General features: G+C 36.4%; 1 long non-coding RNA gene across 1 annotated transcript; it reads left to right on the plus strand.

Moving 5' to 3' along the window:
- The first annotated feature begins 226 nt into the window (after positions 1-226).
- Positions 227-6243, plus strand: LOC136047381 (uncharacterized). The gene is made up of 3 exons (XR_010622088.1): positions 227-299; positions 5168-5264; positions 6187-6243. It is a non-coding gene; the product is annotated as an uncharacterized LOC136047381 (long non-coding RNA).
- Positions 6244-11150: the final 4907 nt, after the last annotated feature.

Genomic DNA, 11150 nt, shown 5'->3' on the forward strand with positions numbered 1-11150 from the left:
ACCATGTGTTTTCTCTGGCAGCAAATGTGGAAAAATCATTTGGAGAAAAAATTGTATTATTCAACAGATTTCTTCTTGTGTTTTGTTTTCTGTTTTTCTCTTCCTTAAATTGAAATCTCAAAGGTACGGTTTAGAAAATTCTTCTGATTACTACCACATTCATCATGTTATGAGAAACGAACAATTCTATTTCATGGGTTTTTTTTTTACATATAGGGCTGCGTGCTCATAGTAATTCTCTCAACTACTAGAACTGAACATCACTCTTCTACATCCCATCTTACAAATAAATGAAAGAGGTGGGTATAAGAAAATACACAGCAGTTTTTTTTTTTTATGATTTCAAACACATTTGCAACAGGAAGCTCTTAAGTATCTGATTTACCTAAGTCCAAACATATCTATTTTCAAGATAATTTATGAAATAGTATATGCAACATTAACAAACTCTTTAACATAGTGTTACGGAGAGAAGAATGTATCAATATCTTTTTAAGTCATAGGTTTCAAGATTTCATTGTATTCAGCTGCACAAGTTAGGTGTCTCCGTGACTTCGAGAAGGACAAAACCTAAATGAAACGCTTAAATGAAATCTGCAAGTTCACTGTGTCTTTTTCAAACCTTGAAAACACCTGTCAAGCACTGTTACTTTTTAAACAAAAATGACGCTGACAAAGGACAGCTGCCTGTATTTAACAACACCCCTTTTTTTTTTTTTTTTAGACTTCTTTTCCTTCTTTTATTTTCAATCCTCACTTTTTCATCTTTCCACTTCTTTCCTTTCATTCTTCCTCTTCTCCTCCCTTCCTTCTCCTTTCTTCTTCTCGGTCCCTGTGAGACCTCACCTGGATTATTGTGTCCAGTTCTGGGCTCCCTGGTACAAGAAAGACAGGGATCTCCTCAAAAGAGTCCAGTGGAGGGCTACAAAGACAAAAGGGCCTGGAATACCTCCCTTAGTAGAAAAGGCTGAGATTATGGGTCTGTTCAGCCTTGAAAAAAGAAGACTCAGGGGATCTGATCCACATCTATAAATATCTAAGGTGCAGAAGGCAAAGGGATGAAGCTGGACTCTTCTCAGGAGTTTGTGGTCAAAGAACGAGGGGTAATGGTCACAAACTGAAGCACAGGAAGTTCTGCACAAACGTGCATGGGATCTTCTTCACAGTGAAGGTGATGGAGCACTGGCACAGGCTGCCCACGGAGGTGGTGGAGTCTCCTTCTCTGGAGACATTCAAGACCTGCCTGGATGCCTACCTGTGCAACCTGGGCTAGGGAGCTGCTTTGGCAGGGGGGTTGGACTAGGTGATCTCCAGAGGTCCCATCCAACCCCTACAGTTCTGTGATTCCCTCCCTTCCTCCTTCTCTCGTTTCTTTCTTCCAGTATAATGAATTGTGAGATGTAAACCCAATATCCCTGGGAACATCAGGTCTCTCTTTTCTGTAGATTGGGTTATGGTAACACTTCATGCTTCTCCAGACTGCACCAATTCTTTGTTGATCACATCTACATACCATAGAAGCTACAAGGCTATTCTTGTATATGAGAGTTAAATTAAACTGTGTGTGTCAAAAAAACCCACCTCTCAACAAGTTCTGTGAAGAAGCTAATTTTGTTGCGACATTCTATGAATTTCTACTAATATTATTATGCAGGAAGTAGATTTCATGACATTAATGCCTTTCAGTCCTAAGATTTTTAACAGATGGTATATTTTCAAATTCTTATTATCTTTCCCAATCCATTTAAAAGGTTTCATTTACAAACAGTAAACAAGTAAGTAGTTTTTTTACATCTGCAGAGCATTTAAAATTTTTTAGCAGTTGGGAAAGTATGCCATGGAAGGCTGGGGTAAAACAAGGGTAAGAAAGTGACTTCTAATGACCATCAGGCCTGCATTCCCTTTCTTGTGTTCTCTTTCCTCTAAACCAGCAGCTGGAAGCATCCACAGAGACAATGTTCTGTTACCATTCATTTATTCGTTCTGTGTTCTCTTCCCACCCATGTCAGGAGAGATCTCCTGGAAATACCTAACAGACTGAGTGGCCAGAATTAGATGCTTAGAAAAAGAAAATAAAAAATTAGACAAGTACAAAGCAGGCTTTTGTTTCACAACTTCTGACTTAAAACATCTGCAGGTCAGGGCCTCCATCAGAATTTCTACTTGCTTATTCAAAATCCTTGTTATACTTTCTTGAGGTAAGAAGACAACTGTTGTCAAGTGTGGTGAAATAGTCACCTCCTCCGAGGCCACAGTCTGAGTAACCAACCTCAGAAAGACCAGAGTCCTTCTAGAAATTAATTTGCATTGAGTTGGAAGCTCAGATCAGGATGGAAAGGCAAATCAGAATCTAAGAGTGCCTCTGGTTAGCAGAGTCTGAATTGCTGTTGTATAACATCATGGTGGCTGCTTGAGAGCTATCACTGTTAGAAGATGTCTGAAGATATCCATTTCCAAAGGCTGGTTTCAGTCAAGGCTTTCACAGCCTTGTAACAATTTTGCTTAATTTAATTTCCTTTTGTTTAATATAATTTCCCCCCTTTTAATCTAATTTCCTATGTTGTGTTTCAATAGAAGATGAAAAGTGAAAAAAAATGAAAGAAAATGTCAAGAACAAGGACAGAAGAGAGAAATACCCACACATACATCCAGGCTCTTATGATTAAGTTCTAATTTACATATTTGGCAAGACTGTGGACAGGCAAATGCCTTTTTTTGCATTCTTTTTTTGTGCCTCTGTCTAAGCAGTAAGATAGCTCAACACTGATGTCTGTGTTTTACAGGGACATGAAAGAAATGCAAATATCTTTTCCTGTAAATCAGAGGAGTTTTATCCAAAGCAGTGAGTCTCTGACTAATGAATTGATGTGACAAGCATATTCTAGAATGAAACAACAACCTTGCTAATGTTTGTGCCCATCTCATTGTCTTGCCTGCTCCAGCTGGTGTTGGGATATTGTTGATTATTAAAAAGATGGGATTATTTCATTATTAATGGTAGGAGATGAAAAAGCACACCAAAGCTAGCCAAAGAAAACACTAATTTGCTAACAAAATAAGAAAATAGTTGTAATGAGAAAACAAAGCAAGCAAGTAAAGAAACAAAAACACAACAAAACCAAACAACAAAAACATGTAACTGTTTTCCTATAAGTACTAGAGAAAATATTTAGATTTCAAAAGGAAGTTAAACATTCTAATACTTTTTAGATATTTAAAACATCTGATTTTAGAAAGTGTTTTCTCAGGAGCCAGCAGAAAAAAATTAGTTGTGGTCATTAGTTGGTTTTTGGCATTTAAATTTCCCATTTCCCAATTTCTCCTCGGTTTGTTTAGCCAAAGTGTTGGCATGTGATTAAAATAAGCTTAAATGACAATTAAAAACTGTTTGAAGTGGATGCTTGCAAAATTACAAGTATCAGGTGCTGTTTGTTAGAACTTATTCCCTATGACCTTGAGGCTTATGGGAGCACTCAGTGGGATTTTTGTCTTTAATTTTAGTTTTGTAGCCTGGCCACAACACTGGCCAATTAATTTAGGTTCATAAAAATTAAGACCTCTTTAAATCCTTGGTTAGACTTATTTGGGGAAATCTTATTAAAACCACACTTCACTGCTGAAATAAAACATGCTCACCAATTTCTGTATCTTAGACCAGTTTTTTCCTTAGGGAGAAGATAATCTAAAAAACACGATATTCTTACTCACTTGCTTAAGTCTATTTTCAACAGTTTTATTCACACAGAGAAGAAATATACTGCTGTGAAAAACAAAAAAAAAAAAACAAAAACAACTGGCGACAGTAAATATCAGTGTTCTGGTGTTCAAGAAATCATTCTCATCTCTGACAAGGACATGACAATTTAGAATGAAGCTGGAAGGATATGGCTGATTTGGTAATTAAAAGTAGTGTGGCTATAGCAGAAGCTACTCATGCTGCCATTTGTAACAGAAAGAACTGACTGAGGAAAATAATGTCTTGGCATTCAGATATCTTTCCAATATATATTTTTTTCAAGGAATTCAGTGTTGCTGGCTGCAATATTGAAGATTCAAAAGGCTGATATGAATGGAAAGTATAAGGAACTATAGAAATAACTTCTGAGTATACATCTGTGCATGTTCCTATTGATAATTTTTTCGTGATGCTGCAGATGGAGGAGAGCATCTGCAAAACACACAAGAAGCAAAAAAAGATTAGTGCTGACAAGCTCACCCAAGACAATCAAGGATAAGTTATTGCTTTAACAACATAGACCTGAATCTGGGGCAGGGCAGAATTACATCACCTAAAGAGGAGCATCTGCAAGATTCTTCTCAAAGCACAAATCCTAAAGTCATTTCTCCCTGAGTAGAATGGTTGGTAGAGTTTTCCTTGTGACTTGATGGCCCAGCATTCCTGGCATATCTAGGCGAATAATGTCCCAGGTGTTCTTCAGGAAAAGTGAAGAGACTGTTTATATGAATAGCTTCTGTGAGAACCTGTGATTTGAATAGAACCTGTGGGGTTTGCCCACTCACAGCAAGTCCACAGCTGACAGAAGGTCATGTGGCAATTTAAGAGTCTACTCATAATGATTTCTACAAACTCTGCAATTAATAGGCCAGATTCTCAGCAAATATCAATCCTCAAATTTATATGACTCCATTCATCATCATAGTCTTGCTCCCAGTGCAAATTTTCTCAGTATTTTTGTTCTCATTTCCAGGGATTAGTGCATTGTTTGCAGTCAGATCTGTTATTTCCTACTACTTTGTCCTCTTTTGCTGCTTATCTGTTGATTTTCCAGCTGAACAGTATAACGAAACAAGGAAACCTTAGTTGTAAGTGAAAGTGAGTAGACCGGAAATGTGAAGAATAGTTGGACAGCAACTAAAGAGCATTTGAGCTTGTTCACTGCTACCTAGTCCTACTTTTCTCACTGAGACTGGTTGCTACATGATCCACAAACAAGTGGTGAAGAACAAAAGGGAAGGAAAGGAAAAACTAACTTGCAACTTTATTGAAAGGCTTTAGGAAGTGACATACAGTGAAGTGACATGACTGCCAGAAAACCTTTATTAAAGAGCCATTAAACAGATGCATAGAAAAGTAGCACTAAAGGTTGTTGCCCCAGTCAGACTTAGCATACATTCTAAAAATTCTGAAATTCTTTTATTTCTTTAGTTCTGCTCTGTAACCACTGCTTGACTTCAAGGCTGAACACCTACATACTTGCTCAAGAATAAGCATCTTGAATTTTTATCTGAAGCCTCCAAAAGTGGTATTGAAGTTACACACAGGCATATCTCCACAGAAAGGTTTCCCTTCCCTTCCCTTCCCTTCCCTTCCCTTCCCTTCCCTTCCCTCCCCCTTTCCCATCTATTCTGTCACCTCAGGATCCAAGCTACTTGAAAAGACTGGGCACAATACTATTTGTCAGAACAAAACAGTGGAAATTTTGGTTTTACAGTCTGAAATTCATTTCAGTTCAGTAGGTATTCCTTTGGATGTGACTGAAGCAGAGGTGGAGAGACTATTATTGTAGGAAAACACTTTTATTTGAAGGTAAGCTGTTCCCTGCCTCATGTGGGAAATCAAGTCAGGGCAAAATGTTGAACTTACTTGGAACCCCAACTTTGTGTGAGGGTAAATGTTGTTTCCTGCGTTAAATCTGTTTTGATCCTCCATAGGTTTTGTTTGGCTCAATATAGAAATGATAAACTGTAATTGCTTTATATACCTAGAGTTACTATTTACATGACAGATTGGATCTGTCATGTAAATAGTCTGTTATAATGCTACTCTTTTAATCTGTAATCTGTTGCAATGCAGATTGAAAGTGTGATTGCAGCTTGGAGTAGGAAGAGTTTATATGTCATTTGCACTCAGTGTTAAAGTCTTGTCTGATATATATTCTTTGTAATCATTATCTCTTAATCTTCTTTTTGTTTGGTTTTGGTTTGTCTGTACTAGTGTTGCCAAATTCAGCAAAAAGGAGTGAGTTTGTTATTCAAACCTGTCCTAAAGAAATTTAATCTAGTCCAGACAACAACACTACATGAGATTCATCTCATCTAATTTTAGCTATTTAATAGTTATGCAGCAAGATGAACTAGTTAACCAATAATCACTGTAGAGGGATGACCATATCCAGAGAATAGGTTGTCTTGGCCTGTGTGTTTACAGTGAATCATTCTCTGCAGGTGCCCATCTCTTTCTGCTGATTACTGAGGAGCCCAGATGACTAGCTTAGATGCTGAACATAAGAAGCATGTTGGTAAGATGAGTCCCTCCAAATAATTTTTATCTAGGCAAGACAGGTATGTCTCAAGGTATGCTGCATGTAGCCAGCGCTTTAAATGCAATACGTACAAGAGAAATTGCTTTAAAAATTGTAAATACAAACCAAATGTTACTATCTTCTTTGGCTAGAGAACAGGGCTCCTCTTATCTTTTCCTTCTCACTATTTAGTATAATTCACCTTGAGCTCCCTTTCTTTTCCTAACCATCTTTATGATATCACTGCTCTTCAGTTATGTTTATACATTACACTGTGAGCCACAGAGAGAAACAAAACAACTCCCCTAGTCTAGCATGTAATGCTTCTATTCATCAACAAGCAATATTTTCCCTGTTGCTTCACTGATCTTTTGTCAACTTTTTCTGTTTTTCTTCCAGCTAACTCAGATGCTGAACATGGGAAAGTTGATTTCTTTGTCAGCTCTGAGTACTTTTTCATGAAAACTTCCTAATACATAAAAAGATTAAATTGAATTTCACAATATCATTTTTTAGGCAGCTAACAAAAATGTCTTTTTTTCTCTCCTTTTACTTGGAATTGCTTCTTAGATAAAAATCACAGAAAGGGGTAAATTTTTACATAAAAACTACTTGTAGGTAACCTTTATAGGCTTAACAATTTGAAAGAAACATTGAAACCTTTAATATGCTACACAACTGCCCTTCACTTGAAAATCGTTGTAGATCACTCAACTGCCATGTAGTCTTTCATGGTAATCTACTGTATAAAGCTAAACAGTCACGAAAGTAATGATTAGGCAAAAGGTTGCTATTTCATCCGGCAGTGTAGTTATTGTAATAATAGTCTATCTGAGACATGAGTCTTTGAAAAAGAAGGGTAAAAAAAGAACTTTAAAGCAGCCAATGTCTGTTTCCACTGAGCTATTAAATCACATCTTATTTCAAACCAAGATACATGTTTAAATTTCCATCCAGTTCTAATCCAGTGGCTTTAAGCTAAGCTGCTATCTGCTGCTGAACTGAATCTGTTCTTGAATACTGTTCCAGTAATGTTTTTTCTTAATCGTGCCAAGCCACTTAGCAAACTCAAGGGCACAAAAGTCTTTCTCCTGCTTCATGATCATAACTTTTTATTTTTCACCTTTCAGTGATAGAAAAATCTCCTTTAAATAATGCATTATAACTACAACACTATAGCATTATTAAAATTAGTAGAACAACATCATATTGTTAATGGATTTGTATTTAAGCGTCCAGTCAAATACTGTGCTGGCCTACACACCCAAAGGATTGGTACTGATCATGCAAAAGTGTATCTACTTTGTGTTGGGGTTTTAGTTCAGTTCTTAGTTTTCATGTGTTGTAAAGACTGAGAAAGACACAATTAAAGGCTATTTATAGGTTGCTTGGCTTGATCTCCAGAGATGCCTTTGTTTTCCCATCAACTATACATAAAGTGTGTATTAGTATATGCCTTAACTAGGATGAATCTAAACTAAAATAGATTTTCACCTTGTGCTTTGGAATTCCCTAATTTGTGGATGCCAAACTTTGTAAACCCAACAACCTTTTAATTAATTAATTAATTAATTATTTTTTTTAGATATCTGTTGCATCAGATATCAATTGGAGAAAAGCACAAAAAAAAGCAGATGAGTCAGTCACATGTAATATATATTTATGCAGTATCTCAGAATGAGTTTATATCCATAGTTCCCTCCTTTAACTGTCATGCTTCTGACCTGCCAACAGCCTGATCCCACTCCACTGCTAAACATGCTGTATTCCCACCTTCTTTGTAATGGCAGATAGCTCTGACCAGCCATTAGGGAAGATGCTGGAGTTTTCATGAGATATAAACAACAGTAGCAACAGCTGTACTGTCTGTGACAGTACTTGGAGCACTTTTTCCACTGTACACTACAGCCTCCACTCTCTTTCTGTAATCAGCATCTGTCATTTCTCATCTGCTTCCCTCCAGTCCCTCAGTGCAGGAAACATACATAAAGAAGTGGGAATTTTCTAAGCAGATGGGAAGCAGGTTGATCAGAACAGTAGGACAGTTGAATCTGGGGCTTTTATCTGTGAAACTTTTTTTTTCTTTTTCTGTATTGAGTACTATAGAGAAGTGCAAGGTCAATATTTACGAAATGCTTCAAAATTTGGAATTTGTATGCCCATATTTTCAGGCCTGAATCTCTCCATCCCTGCATCTTCACTAGCCCAAGGATATTTCTTAGAACTTTCCCCATTCCAGAATGAAAGGCTATCTAAATGTGCAGTTCATATTTGTTTTTTTTCTCTAACCAAATGTTTTAATTCAGCCCTAGAATGCTCCAGAAAGAAGAAGTGCAATTTTTAAATCTGAGATAATGAAATAGTTTTCAGTGTTAGATAAATGTGCATTTTTTCTGTTATCAGGTATTGACTAAATAAATACTTGTAAGTACATATAGACACACACACGCACAAAAAAAATAAATAAATAAAGGGGGGGGGGAATGAAGCAACTGATATGAGAACTTGTTCATCCCCATGTTATTTGGGTTATTCAGAGGTTTTTTTTTTTTGTTTTTTTTTTTTGTAGTCCTCTATCTTGTAGGGATTACGTTGAAATTCCATACAGGATATCTGAGAAAACTGTCCTCTGGGGACTGAAAACCTTTGATATTAATCTATCTCTTTACTATGCATCTGACAAAAATTGGGTTTCTAAATTAGGAGAATCCTACCAAACCTCTTCATAGTTTAGACGTTTCCTTCTCAGATGAAAACATTGGCTTCCACACCCGTCTGGGAAGAAAAGTTTGTGCAGCTTTTTCTTTCTTTGGAGTATAAAACTGAGCAGATGAATAAGAATTTCTCCTTTTGTTTTAGGTGCATGTACACAGTAACAGTGGTAGATGGACATTTAACAACATTCAGTTGTAGTTTTTACTTTGTGCTTACAAATATGGTCAAACATCTAGAATTTTCTTTTAAAGGTGTAATCTGCCTATTGAGCAACAGATTCCCCTATTCCCTCAAATAACTCTATTCTGAAACAAATGAACTTTAGCTATAAAACTTTCAGAATACAATCTTGTGATACATGTTTTTCTTTACTTTTCTGGTGGTACAGAGAAGACCTGTACAGTCAGGATCAAGCCAGGGGCTTGATCAAACCACCGTAACACTGCTGCCAAAGTATCCGGTCATTTTCCATCTAACTCAAAACATTCTGTCACACTAGAAAAGAAAAGTTCAGTGCTAAGCACTGGGAGGCCCACAATATTCCAGCCCAATGGATCACGGATTTCTCTGTGTCACTTATCTTAGCATTTCAGTGCAGTAACATATGTTCCCATACAATTTTGTAATGTGCCCCATATGTTTGCTTTCCCTGATGAAAACTAAGAAGGCAGCAAATTATCCACAGCACTGACACATAAATTTTGTGGGTTTTTTTTAGTTCTGAGTTTAGATTAATTTCTTCTACTTTTTTATATTCTGCCAGGTAAGTGCTCTCCAGTGAATGCCCATATTTCATGAGGAATTTTTAACAGTTCTTCAGTGAATGAATGTACCCGAATGTTCATAAAGTATCAAGAGTCAAAATGTAAGTTTATTTTTAAAGCTGGTCTTCCAATTTACAAAAAGAAGAAAGCAAAACCAAAACCAAAACCCAATACTTAAAGATTGTTAAATTGTTCATCTTCATTCTGTAAAACATCAACAAACAGACTGAAAATCTAATTCTTCCTATCAAACAGCTTTGCCAGAGATGGATTTGGCCAAAATTGATATTTTGGTCCAAGCTTTAAACATGGAGCTGAATTTAAATGCCTACTGACAAAATTCTGTGAAGATTTGAGGCTAACAGTAAAGCTGAAAGCAGTAAGGAAAGCTCACTGACACCCAAGACACAAATCTCTCCACCTTTATGTGTGCCTGCATGTATAAGTGGCTGTGCTTGCATGTGAAAATAACTATGAATCTATAGTGTTGGATGGGACTGCATAATGTTTTAATCTTAATGTGGCCTAACTAACTAAAAACATTTGGAGCAGTGACATAGCTGTGACATTCCTTCTTTTGAGAAAGAAATGATCAACTAAAGCCTAAGACAATCTTTTTAAGTGATATGCTGTGTTGCAGAAGGCTTCATTGTCTGTTTCATGGTTTGATTTTTTTTTTCATTGCATGCAGCACATTTGTTATTGTTAAAACATCTACAAAAATGTTGATAATTGCAAATTATGGCACAGATCATTTCCTTTGTTAAATTTTGAAAAATTAACTTGAAATCTTTTAAAAATATGTTAAAAAGTTGAATGTAAACCGTATTATACCTCTGTAGGCACTTGATCTGAGAATTAAGATGTCCTCCATTCAGTTGAACTTACGTCACTTCTTAAAATGATTTGTACTTAAGTTACCAGGTCACCATAAAGAGTCCATAAAAAGAGTTAAAGCAGATCATCAGTTCTATACAGAAGCCCAATTCAGCATATTTTCAACTGTAAGCATACTACTAGCAAATCTAACTCTTTACCTATCTGTGTTCTGAAAATCAAGTAAAAAAGGATCAATACAGAAGTTTTTATCCAGCTGATAAATTGTAGATCTTTTTGAAAGATTTTTTTCCATATATTTTCTAGATGCTGGGCTTTGTTGTCTACTCCACTCATTGCAGGTGAGAGAAGAAAGAATTAGCTGTGAATTTACAGTGTTTGTGGTATTAATCCATGGAATAAATGCTACTTAACTCATCTACAGGTTTTGTTGTTATTGCTGCTGATTTTGCTCCTATGAATAGTCAACAAATCCTTTACAGGCCGTGTTCCTTCTTGTGCAGTTTAGCACAATATACTATTCCTTCTGACTTCACCTGGGGCCTATTGCTTCCTGATCTCTGCTATCAGA

This window comes from Cyrtonyx montezumae, unplaced genomic scaffold (genome assembly GCF_038088225.1).
Source record: "Cyrtonyx montezumae isolate F1298 unplaced genomic scaffold, pur_monq_1.0 scaffold_0, whole genome shotgun sequence".
NCBI lineage: Eukaryota > Metazoa > Chordata > Aves > Galliformes > Odontophoridae > Cyrtonyx > Cyrtonyx montezumae.